General features: G+C 37.7%; 1 pseudogene; it reads right to left on the minus strand.

Annotated features, from left to right (window-relative positions):
- Nucleotides 1-5,052: 5,052 nt before the first annotated feature.
- LOC107575343 (ribonuclease inhibitor-like) overlaps nucleotides 5,053-13,051 on the minus strand; it is a 33,439-nt pseudogene continuing 25,440 nt past the window's right edge.

The raw sequence follows: 13,051 nt of genomic DNA on the forward strand, positions 1-13,051 counted from the left end.
CTGCCATACGCCTTAACAGTCTCTAAAAGCATTTCAGAATCATCCACTCTTCCCCGTTTGAACGAAGTGAGAGCACTGATCAAAGCCTGCATTCGCTCTTGAGAGAGACGCGCTCTCATCGATAGCGAGTCCAAATCCATTCCTAAGAATGTTATAGTCTGCGTGGGGCGAAGCTTGCTCTTCTGCACATTGATCGTCAGTCCTAGATGCCTCAGATGTTCTAGAAGCTGACATTTGTGGTTTTCCAGTGTATCCCGCAACTTGGCTATAACAAGCCAGTCGTACAAATAATTCAGGATGCAAATTCCACTCTGCCTAAGAGGGGAAAGCACTGCATTGATACACTTCGTAAGCCCGCGGCTTGGGCTCGGGCCGAATAGGGGGAGCACCAAGATCGCGAGACCTCCTCGTGGACCACAGGGAAAAAGGGAGCGGGTCTCTGGGGGGCGGCACCATGGTGGCCCGACTGCAAATACCGCATGTCTAACCTGTTCTTGGCTGGTTGCTCGGGGGGCGACCAATCAAGACCCAAATCCTGTACAGCCTCCGACAGGATCTTCACCAGCTCTTCGTCAATCGGGGCCGGGGGCTCGTGCACCTCACTGTGGGAAGCCTCCAACTCCTGGCAGGCGGACCAGTCACTTGAACCAGAGACTGCAGTCGACATAGAGGTGTCTTGGACGTCCACTTCATCCTCTGCAGCACAAAAAGAGACCAGGTCCCGATCCGAGGGGCGGTGGCTGGACCTCGTGTAGGAAACAGGTGGCTCTCTTGAGTGATGAGCATGCAGGAACTGAATCGGCATGCGTTCATCAGAGGGGCCTACTGCACGTGGCTGCCTCGGCCTTTCCTCCCGCGGCTCAACGGCGACGGGGGGCGGAGGCAATGGATTAGCCGGTGCGCAGTTTAGGATCACGGAAATCCTGGCCTGGAGGGTTTTGACTGTCATTTGCTCACAGGAAGGACAGTCAGGCCCATCCAGTGCGGCCTATGCGTGGGCTTGGCCCAGACAGAAGACACACGCGTTGTGTGCATCAGGGAGCTCAATTGGGCCCCCACATGCACAGCACTCCTTAAGTGACATCTCGTCTTCTTGCTGGATCACCAAAAGGGAACTAAAAGTGAACGGCGTCCTCTTAGGGCGTTGTCAACGGCGAGAAGAGTTAACAGCGGTGAGAAGAAGTCTTCGATGCTTGCTTCGGAAGGAGAAAGATTCTGAGGCAATGACGCTGGACGTCAACCTATATAGTGGGTGGCTCCGCCCATAGCTCGAGCGTCATTGGCCGGTAAGATTTACCAGCGTGATGCAATAAGGCTTCAGTATTTTAGGAGGAGGGGGATAACCCCCAAGTGTAAGCTACGCAGTAGCGAGAGACCGAACTTGATAGGGAACATTTATGTTTGGTTACATGATCTATTTTCCATGGTAAATTTAAGCTTGTTTTGGCTGCCTGTATAACTGTATTACTGGAAAGAAACTCCAAACCGAGTTCAATAAAGGTTACCAGACATTGTGTTCCATGATTTACAGACATATTCAGCCTGGTTCTCTCACAAAAAAAACAAGGCAGAGAAACAATGCAATGCTATAATGTACAGCACATGAAATACCTTTTTGTAGTTGACATTTTTTTCTCACTGAAGTTCGGCATGTCACCTTTTGAACGGTCACTCTTCACAGACACAGAGCTGGACACATGTGAACCTGATCTCACACTGACAAACAAAAAAAAGATATATACATATATACAGAAGATATAAGATACGCAAGTCTCATTTGAAAGTTCTAATGTAGCAAATGGTAATTAAATGCAGTCCTTTATTTGTCCTTCATCACTATGGATGGATGTTCGGTTGAATTATCTATTTTCCATGCTGAATTTTATGCCCCTGAGTGGCTACTGTTTGATTCTATTACTGGAAATAAGTTCCAGTAAGTTCCAAGTTCCAAGTTCAATAAAGGTTATCAGACATTGAGTTCAGTCATTAACTGTTTTACTCGGTCAGGTTACATCAAATGTAACACATTGAAGATATAATGCAATGTTATAATGTACAACACATGAAATACCTTTTGGTAGATGATGGTTTTTTCTCACTGAGGTTCGGCATGTCACCTTTTGAACGGTCACTCTTCACAGACACAGAGCTGGACACATGTGAACCTGATCTTACACTAATAACACAAAGACACACAAAAAAAAGACTACATAAGATTCATGTGCGTCTGATATATGCATGTGCTTTCTCTATTCCTCCAGAAAAATGCATGCATGCACATAATGTACAGTTTAAAAAGTTAACGGTCATTCCACTTTACTGGTTCACATTGGTTTAATGATTTCTAATGTAGTTAAGATGTGAGATTAAATATATATGTTCATGATTTTTAAAAATACTTGACTAACTGAACAGGTTTTTTTTTATGGACAGTTGAGATGCTGTCGCTACACTGTTCTGTCAGCATACTTCAATTAAATGAACTGTAGTTATTGTCTGTCAATACATTTCTGTTTTATATCAGTATCTACACACACGGTGCTGATGTTTAGTGCTGACCTGTGACTGTAAATTTGATTCATTGAAAATTACTTTGCTTTTCAGATGTCAGATATTTATTATATACTGGCTACTTTTTAAATTGGTTTTTTTTTTTTTTTTTTAGTCATGTCTATTACCTATAATGATTTGCAATGATGACAAATTATGAAGTTATAGTCCCAAATCATCTACAGCCATGGCAGAAGCTCTGTTCTAAGCAATAGTTCTGTTTTTAAGATGCTTTTACAGTTACATAGATTGCAAAGCATGCTTGTTAAAGTTTTGTTATTTATAGAAAAAAACTGAAACCTTGACAGTGTTTAAAATGTTTTTCTGAGAACAGACTCAGACTTACCTCTGTGTCTGTGAGAGACTCATCTCAGACGGAGAGTCCTTTCCTCGCTCCTCTGTCATACTGCAGCTGAACAGCTCAACACTGGTTTGTAAAAATCAGTCTCAGTCGTTCAGTTTGACCTGGAGATGATAATATGTTACTGAGATGCAACATGGCAGTTATTCAAGAAAATAATGAAGAACATTGAGCTGGCAAAAAAAAGTGAGTTACAATCAAATATATTGCCATTTTGATTAAAGTTCTTAATCATTTTATATCCTTAAATTATTTTATCTGACACATGGCTTTAATTATAAGTTCATGAAATAGACACTGTGCTTAAATTGATCCCAGTTTGTTACTTTTTGTATTGCAGTTCAATATAATTTTACAGTCATGTGCTCCTAAAATAACCTATTGATTACATGCAACCTGAATTATAGTGGCCATACTACATAACTAATATATAGTATAATAAAATATGCTATGTTAACAGAAATATGCACTTTATTAAAAGTAGATTTATGCTACGTTCTTTTTCGAGCAAAAAAAAAAAAATTGCAATGCTAGGCCTTATCTAGTTAGCATCGATTCCGCCTCTCAAAAACAACAGCCCAGTTTTCAAAACCCCTTTCCAATAAACTTCATGTTTTACATGTAATTATTCTTCGTCTGATTATCTCTGAACGGAGTATAGCCCATGAAAATAAAAAACAAAAAACCGGAAACCGACTAGGCCTCCTGTAACTTTCAATTTAAATCGCGTGTACATATACAGTATGAAAGCCATATTTTATTTCCCAAAATAACTGTGATAGAGAAAATATTAAAACTTACAGTCTTGTGCACTAAAAAGAGAACTGAGAAGTATCTGAAGCACTTTTTTTGTCTTTTACGATAGTTGTTTGTCACGTCGCAAGAATCCAAACAAAAGTCCAGTGTCTGGTAAAATATTCCGTGCCATTAAACTGCTGCGTGTTTGACTTTTGAAGCGATTTGATCTGTCTCCTTTGGTCATTCTGACATCTTCATTTGCAATAGTAGCTTCTTTGTTTACTTCTGCAGCTTAACATTACTTTCGTTTTCGTCTTCTTCGTGGTTTTTACTGACGTGATGTGAACAGCTGAACTGCCCCCTACTGGACTGGAGCGTGGATTTCTACTATTTCTAAACACTACATGTATTATTGTCCCTCTTTCTGGACTATTATCTAAGCTTGATACTGTAAATGCCTGCCATCCTGTGGTTTGTATTTATTACGTACATTTAATTCTGTTTGTATTAGGAAGTACTATTACAGGCTACATGTTATGTATTTATGTTACAAGGGCAACAGGTCTATCAACTAATGAAAATAAAAATTTCTTATAAGTTTTGCACAGCGAATAAAAATTGCATTGCCTCAATTCTACTGGCAGCCTGCCTTATATCCATACCTTATTAAATAAATCCAGCTGTTTTAAGCAGCATGCCATCTGTATATGAAACTCTATTTGATTTAATCTTTCCTGTCCCAACTTGACTATCACTGATTCAAATTAATGTATTCCAATACCAGTGTTAAGTTCCCTGTACAGCTGGCTTTTGATAATGGCTGGTGATCATAAATACACTACACATGATGTGAGAAACTGACGATAAATTTCACATTTAATCAGTAGACTGATGGCAGTTTGAGGTGCAGCATTATATCCTAAATCAGTACAACTGTTTACGTAAGATTTGATTACATTATGCTAATGTCTTTGATTATTAATGTGGTTCCAGCATGTTTCTTTCTCAAATGGTTGTCAAGATCTTCAGTGACACACAAATACATGACACAAATTTAGTCTTTAGTTCAAACTTGTATTATTAAAGCTCTTAAATTAATACCAAATACAACTGACCGGAGATTCAAAAATCATTTTTGAGCTGCACAACATGTAAAGAGGTGCGGTCTCTGTGGCGTGTACAGTGTACAGTAACCTTGTCTGCTTCAGATATTAAAAAACAGCAATAAGCACTCTGGAAATGTACCAAACACAATGAGATTTCCTTATATATTTGTGCATTAAAACAGACTTAAACTTAAATACAAATAAACATTTTATGTAAGTATGATGCAAAAAAGTATAATGTGTGTATGCATAATGTATAATATATGATGTATAAAAATGCAAAATGAATTATGGCCTACAAATATTTTAAAATATAAAAATGGGAAATACTGATAATACAGATTCACATCTTTGTACATACAGACAATTTAACATTCACACTTCTGACTTTCACGTTTAGTTCATTTGATATATGTTAGTGTTAAATTTTACAATTAGAATTATGATTAGCAATATTTGAATTGCTCCATTATGGATTTAATCCCAATATCATGATTTCAGGCCTCATACTGAGCTCCCAGACTCCTGTGTATTCGACCCATCTCTTTTCTGACCGGACCCTTTTCCTGCCACTGCTCCACCTGTAAATTAAACCAAAGGATTTGTATGAACACTAAACAAGATTAATCATTCAATATTACTTGCGTATATGTGTGTTTTTATTAATGCTGCATTATTAATTTGAAAGTCTGAGCTTCTTCCAACCTGTATACATTTGATTTTTTTTTTCTAAACAGCAATAAACTACTTCAGTTAAAATCACAATGAATCTGAAATAGAAACAGATCTTTTTATATTGTTACATATACAAGTGTAACATAAAAAAGCAGTTGTTGACTGGATTTTAAGATCACTTTTTTTATTTTAAGGGCACTGCACTCAAGAGTGGACGCAGATCTGAATGCAAGAATAGGCATAGGAGAAAAGTCTGTTGTTTAAGTACAAATTGAAATTGAAGGAATTCGCCATCAAATAAATGCATGTGGGTAACAACACACTAAATGTATTAGCTGTAGCTTTAATTAGTGATCGTATTATTAATCACTGTTTGGAAACATCTCACCAAAATGCCTGTTCTAACACAGTGCCGCCCTGCTATCCTTCTCTGTAATGTTAGAAACTCACATGATTCTTTGTTTCGCTTCATAGACTTCACAGTAGGAGCAGTCGACAGAGTGCACTAAGATATGAGCTCAATGAATCTGACTAAAAGATACATTTTGCTAAAATATTTTATATCCAAAAGTGGAACCACTTCAAATCTCTCCTCCTGATTTACAACAGCACCATAAACTGCAGTACAATGAGTGCATTGCATCAGCTTCGACAGATTTTTTTTAAAGAGTCAATGTTCGTACAGTAAACCAGTTTAATAAAATAATAATGTTTAATAACGTTTTTCCTCCTGTTGATGAAAACAGCAAACAGTGACTTTAAAACTGAGGTATGCACCAAAGTGTCATTTTTGTGTACCGTTACACCTCTATTGAATATATAATCATTTTAGATTCTGAAGAGGAATATCTCACCTGAGGATGACTCGTCCAGTCCTGTTGATTTCTCTGCTTCCGGAGTTTTTGACTCTTTTGTAAGCAATCCACCAATAGCACTGCCTATACCTTTTAAACCAGCTCTCAAGCTAAACGAAGTTCCTTTCGCCAAGCTGTAAGGATGAACAGAGAAAAAAAAATGTTGTTCCTGTAATTTTTAAAAATATATATACAATAAATACAAGTATGAAAGTTACTGATGAATCATGATTTGCTTGTGATAATCTTAGAATGCAGATTTTATGCACACATTTGCGTGTACATGAAGTTAGTAAATAAGACAAATATTTGCTTTAAATTTAATACATTCAGAATATGAATAAAACCGTTGTATTGAAAATTAATGAATTGTTTTCTCAATGAAAAATTAGGACACGAGAGAGACATGTATCATGATTTTGAACTGTGAGCTGAAGCTGGTATTTGCACTTATTTTAGCAGGATTTCAGGTTTTTTCTACAATCTGTCCAAGATTAAAAAGGTAAATGAAGCTCTCTTTAACACCACAAAGAGATATTTACTCACCTCAGTTTACAGTTTGAGACTTGTAGTACTTCAATGAGCTGCTCTTTTGACTTTCCTATTTTATTATTACTCAGATCAAGCTCTTTTAGAAACTGCAGTGCTTTTGTGTTTGTCAAAGACTGAGTTAAAGAAGAAACATCTGTAATGCCACAGTCATGCAGACTAGAAAAGAGACAAACAGACAGAAAAAAAGCGATCATTTTACAAACAAATTAAGGTGAAGAAAGTATCAACTATAATGTGAACTCAGGCTCCTCGTGAGATAAGGAGAATAAAGTGTCTACAATTAAGCTGTGTTTAAGCATTTTCATTCAGTAACACCTTTGTATAAGGAGCAATTCTCACTATTACCTTGTTGCTTATTAGAATGCTTATTACAAGCATATTGGCTGTTTATTAGTAATTATAAAGCACATAATCTGCATGACCATATTCTACATCCTTAATCCTACCAACATCAAAATTTAACAACTACCTTGCTAACTATAAATAAGCAGTAATTAGGAGTTTATTGAGACAAAAGTCGTAGTTAGTAGTTAATAGTGAGAACTGGTTGAGAACTGGTAAAAAGTCAGGAACGTTCCTCACCTCAATGTCTCCAGTTTACAAAATGAATCCTTCAGAATGTCACATAAATAATTCACTCCTGTGTTTTTTATTTGATTCTCACTGAGGTTCAGCTCTCTCATGTGTGATGGGTTTGATTTCAGAGCTGAAGTCACATCAGAACAACCTTTATTTGTAATTTCACAGCCTTCTAGCCTGCATTAGAAGAAATGAGAGAAACAAACTCTTCATTGATTTATTCAAATACCAAAAAAATTTTCCCTGCAGCTTAATGTTCCTCACCTCAATGTCTCCAGTTTACAGTTTGAATCCTTCAGTACGTCACATAAGATCTTCAATCCTGTGTCTTTCATTTTATTCTCACTGAGGTTCAGCTCTCTCAGGTGTGATGGGTTTGTTTTCAGAGCTGAAGTCAGGATGAGAAACTGTTTCTCTGTAATACTGCATCCACACAGACTGAAGACAGAAAGAAAATGACAATGATTCAGATCCATGATGACATAAATATGTAGAGGAGGCATATAGTTTCCCATAGCTAGGAAGGATACTAACTGTAGTTTCTCCAGCTTGCATTGTGGGTTCATCAGTAGATCACTGAGGTTTTTCACTCCCGAGTCTTAGCTCATTCTTGCTGAGGTCCAGTTCTCTCAGATGTGATGGGTTTAAATTCAGAGCTGACGTCAGAGCAGAACAACCTTTACGTTTCATATCACAGCCTTTTAACCTACATAGAAAGAGCAGAAAATAAGATCATAATTTGTTCTGTAAAGTCACATCTCCCTAAACAAAATATGAAAGATAAAGCAACTTTATTTCACCAGATCACAAACAGCATAACTAAAGTTAAGTTGTTGTTTTTTTTACAAATATAATGCAAACTCATAAGTGAATGTAAATTAATGCAATCTCTCCAGTATACTTTTAAAAATGGATGTTGGCATAAAACTATTTACATAAATTAAAATACACACCTCAATTTCTTCAATCTGCATTGTTTATTTGTCAGCAGAGGACAGATCTTCTCAATTCCTGAGTTCTGTAGTTTATTTCCACTCAGATCCAGCTCTATCAGATTTGAAGGATTTGAATTAAATGCTGAAGTCAGAGCAACACAGCCTTCTTCTGTAATGCTGTTATTATTCAGCCTGCAGAGAAAGGGAAAAAAATGTTTAATGGATAGCAGTGAGAGTCTTCATCCAAACCAGTTAAGCATCAAACACTTAGATATTTTAAAGATATGATACACGTAAAGCGTAAAACAATGAAAAATACTCACATCAGTGTGTTGAGTGTATAGTGTTTATCCTGCAGTAGAGCAGTGAGCCGCTTCACGTTTGAGTTTCCTAGTTTACACTCACTGAGATTCAGCTCTCTCAGGAGTAATGGGTTTGTTTTCAGAAGAGTAGTCAGATACTGACATGATTCTTCTGCAGCAGGACTCAAAAATCTGTAGAAAAGATGATGAAGTATGATTCAATTCAGTTAATTTCTCAATGTTGGCATCATAAAAATTAGCACTGACCAACAATTAACTCTGGTTCACTGTCATTTACTGTTACAGATTTTACTGCTACAGTTTCCCAACTGTGCAGGACCTGTAGCATTTCTATAAATAAATTGCCTTTATATAATTTTGTTTTGTATTATTTCATCACGTCTCACCTCAGCTTTAGCTGACAGTCTGGATCCTGTAGTAAATCACTGAGCTGCTTTACTCCTGATTGTCCAGGATCATTTCCTGTGAGATCCAGCTCTATCACGTGTGAAGGGTTTGATCTCAGAGCTGAAGCCAGAGCTTTATAACCTTCTTCTGTAATGCTGCAGTCTGACAATCTATGAAATAAATAAAAAACATTGTCTTTGTTGGGAAACAACTTATCAAGTACCAGCCTTATAAATAACTTCTGACTAACTACTACTTGAAACTACATGAACTAAATCACCTTTACATATTTAAAATTCAGTTTCAGTATTAGTACAATATTTTAAAATAGAGATACAAGTACAGATAGTTAGACGGTGGTGAAAACAGCAAATTTAAGCATCCATGGTCTTGATTTTTCAAATAAAATCTAATCAAATGGACCTTTTTCAAATGTGTATTAACATGCTGAGATGTACTGTAAACAAATGAAAATACAACCTTAGTTTCTCCAATCTGCATTGTGGATTTTTCAACAGAGGACAGATCTTCTCTATTCCTGAGTTCTGTAGTTTATTTCCACTCAGATCCAGCTCTATCAGGTTTGAAGGATTTGAATTAAATGCTGAAGTCAGAGCTGCACAACCTTCTTCTGTAATGCTGTTATTATTCAACCTGCAGAGAAAGAAAACAAAGACGGGAAACATTATTCAGTTAATTTCAACCACAGCACACAACTACAAAACAGAAGAATAAATAAATCTATATATAAATGAATCTACATGATGGCTCAACTAGCCTTAGCTGTCAAGTACTTTAAAGAACAGCAATGACTGCATTTTAATAGACTATAAAAATATCTACAGATAGTTTGCATATAAAACAATGTAAAATACTCACGTCAGTGTGTTGAGTTTACAGTGTTTATCCTGCAGTAGAGCAGCAATCTGATTCACTCGTGTGTCTCCTAGTTCATGTTCACTCAGATTCAGCTCTCTCAGGAGTAACGGGTTTTTACCCACAATTCCAGTCACATACTGACAGGCTTCATCTGCAGCAGGACCCAAAAACCTGGAGAAGAGAAGATAAAACAAGTTAAATTCAATTCACTGCTAAACTTAGTGTGATAAAAAAAATAGCAGCTAACTTTATCTTTGATTATTTTTGATGCAACAGATTGCAATAATGAAACAATATTTCCATAAATAATAATATAAATAATAAGCATGATTTAATTTTTATCATATCTGACCTCAGTTTTAGTTTACACTCTGGATCCTTCAGAGAATCAAGGAGCTCCTTCACTCCTGATTGTCCAGGATCATTTCCTCTGAGATCCAGCTCTATCAGGTGTGAAGGGTTTGATCTCAGAGCTGAAGCCAGAGCTAGATAACCTTCTTCTGTGATACTGCAGTCTGACATTCTAGAGGAAGACAAAAACAACCAAATACTGTATATTAACTACTCATTAAATAATATAAAAGTTTAATTACCAGGTGCCGGTTGTATGAAAGTCCTTAAGTATTTTGACTTAAGGGTATCCCTGAGGGGAAAAAATTCCCTGAGGTAAGGCATTTCATTAAGAGTGTTGCAACAAAGTTCTTAACTGTCACCCTTACTTAAGTGTTTATACTAAGTGTTTCACTGTAGTTTCTGGCAACACATGGCAATGGGCGCTGCGGTTGCTATAGTTACTACATCTCACAATAAACAGAACACAACAAAACAACCGGTCACATTTGCCTACTGTGAAGGAATGAGGAGCTGAGGAGCGAAGGAGCGAGGAGACGTAGGAGTTTTCACACAGAACAATCTTTAATTACAGGAAGGAAGGAGCACACGTAGCGCAGGGGGTTGGCGTACAATACCGGACAGCGAAACATGGGGCAGACAACTATAAACACACAACTAACAAGGGAGGAAACGAGACACACCTGGGAGCAATTAACATGAGGGAGAAACTGTGAGTCCGAGATCCCATACTGCTTAGTAGGTACTACATTTGAATTTTAACATACTACTCGACCGTTAAAAAAGTACGTTCTATATAGTATGAATGCGAGTAGTATGAATGGAATTCGGACGTACTACATCCGCCATGTTGATGTTGTCACATGACATGCGTCTTCACAACAGTGCCAAAATGTCAAGAGCCCTCACTACTGCGAACATCAGCAGTGTTTCACATAATTCTTACCGCTTTCATCGGCGTTTTAACGTTGATTGGATCAACAGCTCAGAGGCCTCGGTCAGCTGCTCGCAGATCGCCTTTGTCGACAGCTTGTAAATCATTTATCAAATAAGGTAAGTACAATCACCTACTTATCTAGCAAATTTTACCTCAGAATAAAAAGTCATGTCTGTGAACACCATGACAGAGGCTCATTTGGAGCAACGAAATAAAGTAATTTATTGTTATAAATAAATGCATAAAAATACACAGGGCAAACAAAAGACGTGAATCAAAGAATAAACTTGAATGAATACATAATACACAATTGGATAAATAGAGAGAGAGGGAGAGAATGAATACATACAATATATACCTAGCCTAAATAAATATTATAGATAGATACAATATATACATAAATAATATAAACATAATAAATAAATAATATACTGTACATATTCTAAAAAATATATACACACATTTACAGCCTGTGAGCCCTACAACCTACTGTTGCCTGAATGCTGCTGTGCCAATTCTTCGATTGTATTTCGAAGATGGATCTGACCTCCGTCCAAACCTCCGGCTTTCACGACAGTCCATCATGTCCCTCATCGCTGCTTTGAAGTCAGATTCTGACCATGGCTGGGAAAAAGATGTTGAGGTGCTGGTGTTTCTCTACTGGCTGGCCCACGCAGCATCGTACAGGCTGGTGTCACTGGGCTTTGACATCCCAAAGTCCACGGTGCATGACATTGTGCACAGAATCAGCAGGGCAGTCATCAGAATTTTGAGGAGGCTGATTGTTTTCCCGACCCGGATGACCTGGAGGCAGTGGGGGCACGTTTTGCCCAGCTGGCTGGGTCTCCAGTTTTCCACATGGTAGCTGGTGCAATAGATGGATGCCACATCCGGATCAAGCCACCAGCAAGTGATGCCCCATGCTATTTTAATAGGAAGCTGTTCCACTCTGTTCAGCTGCAGGCCAACATCTGTTCGTTAACTTGATGTTTTCAGTAATAACAATAATTAAACATCTTTTTACAGCCGATTCACGAAATCATCTCATCGATTTACGTTTAAACTTTCAATAAGTCAGCCGTACACTTAGATCACGTTAAACAAGTGCAATTTAACCACAATGAACAACGTTTTTCCCTGAGGTACTTACACTTGAAAAGAGCCGCGTCGCCACCTTCCCCCATTTTCGAATATGACGAGTCCTCTCCCATGGCCTCATGGGATAGTAAAGTGCCCATGGTATGCATGCTACGGAATTCGGGCGGAAGTAGTAGGTCACCCGGGTACTTCTCGCCTACTGTTTTTTCGAATACATTCGGACATACTACTCGCCTCCCATAGGGATGCGCCGATCCGATATTCATATCGGGTATCGGCTCCGATAGTGCCATTTTTCTCGGATCGGGTATCGGTCAGAGAGAGCCTATCCAAATCTGAGAATTATTTTTTTTTTTTTCAATTGTGCGAATTATTCTGTGTTACATCTGAAGCCATACGATAGCTTAATGTGAGCTACATATGAATATTTAAGCTATAAATAGTTTTTAACGTGCACAGTAAATCAAATTTAAAACTGTTAAAAGAAAGGCTCAATAACTGTTGCAGATACACTACGCATCAATTTCTCTTCCCTTTTTGCTTTGCCGTTTTTAACACGAAGCGCTTACAATGTGCGCACATTCTAAGCGCTTCGTGCTCATAGACTGTTAGTGTCAACCCTCTATATTGTGACTAAATCTTACTCTGGGCGACTAAATGATGTGTAATATTAGCCAATGCCTAATAAATTCTCAGATTTTACTCGCCAGTGTGTGAGTTGGAGGC

The sequence above is a fragment of the Sinocyclocheilus grahami genome, unplaced genomic scaffold (genome assembly GCF_001515645.1).
Source record: "Sinocyclocheilus grahami isolate Dianchi unplaced genomic scaffold, SAMN03320097.WGS_v1.1 scaffold2579.1, whole genome shotgun sequence".
In the NCBI taxonomy this organism is placed as follows: Eukaryota; Metazoa; Chordata; class Actinopteri; order Cypriniformes; family Cyprinidae; genus Sinocyclocheilus; species Sinocyclocheilus grahami.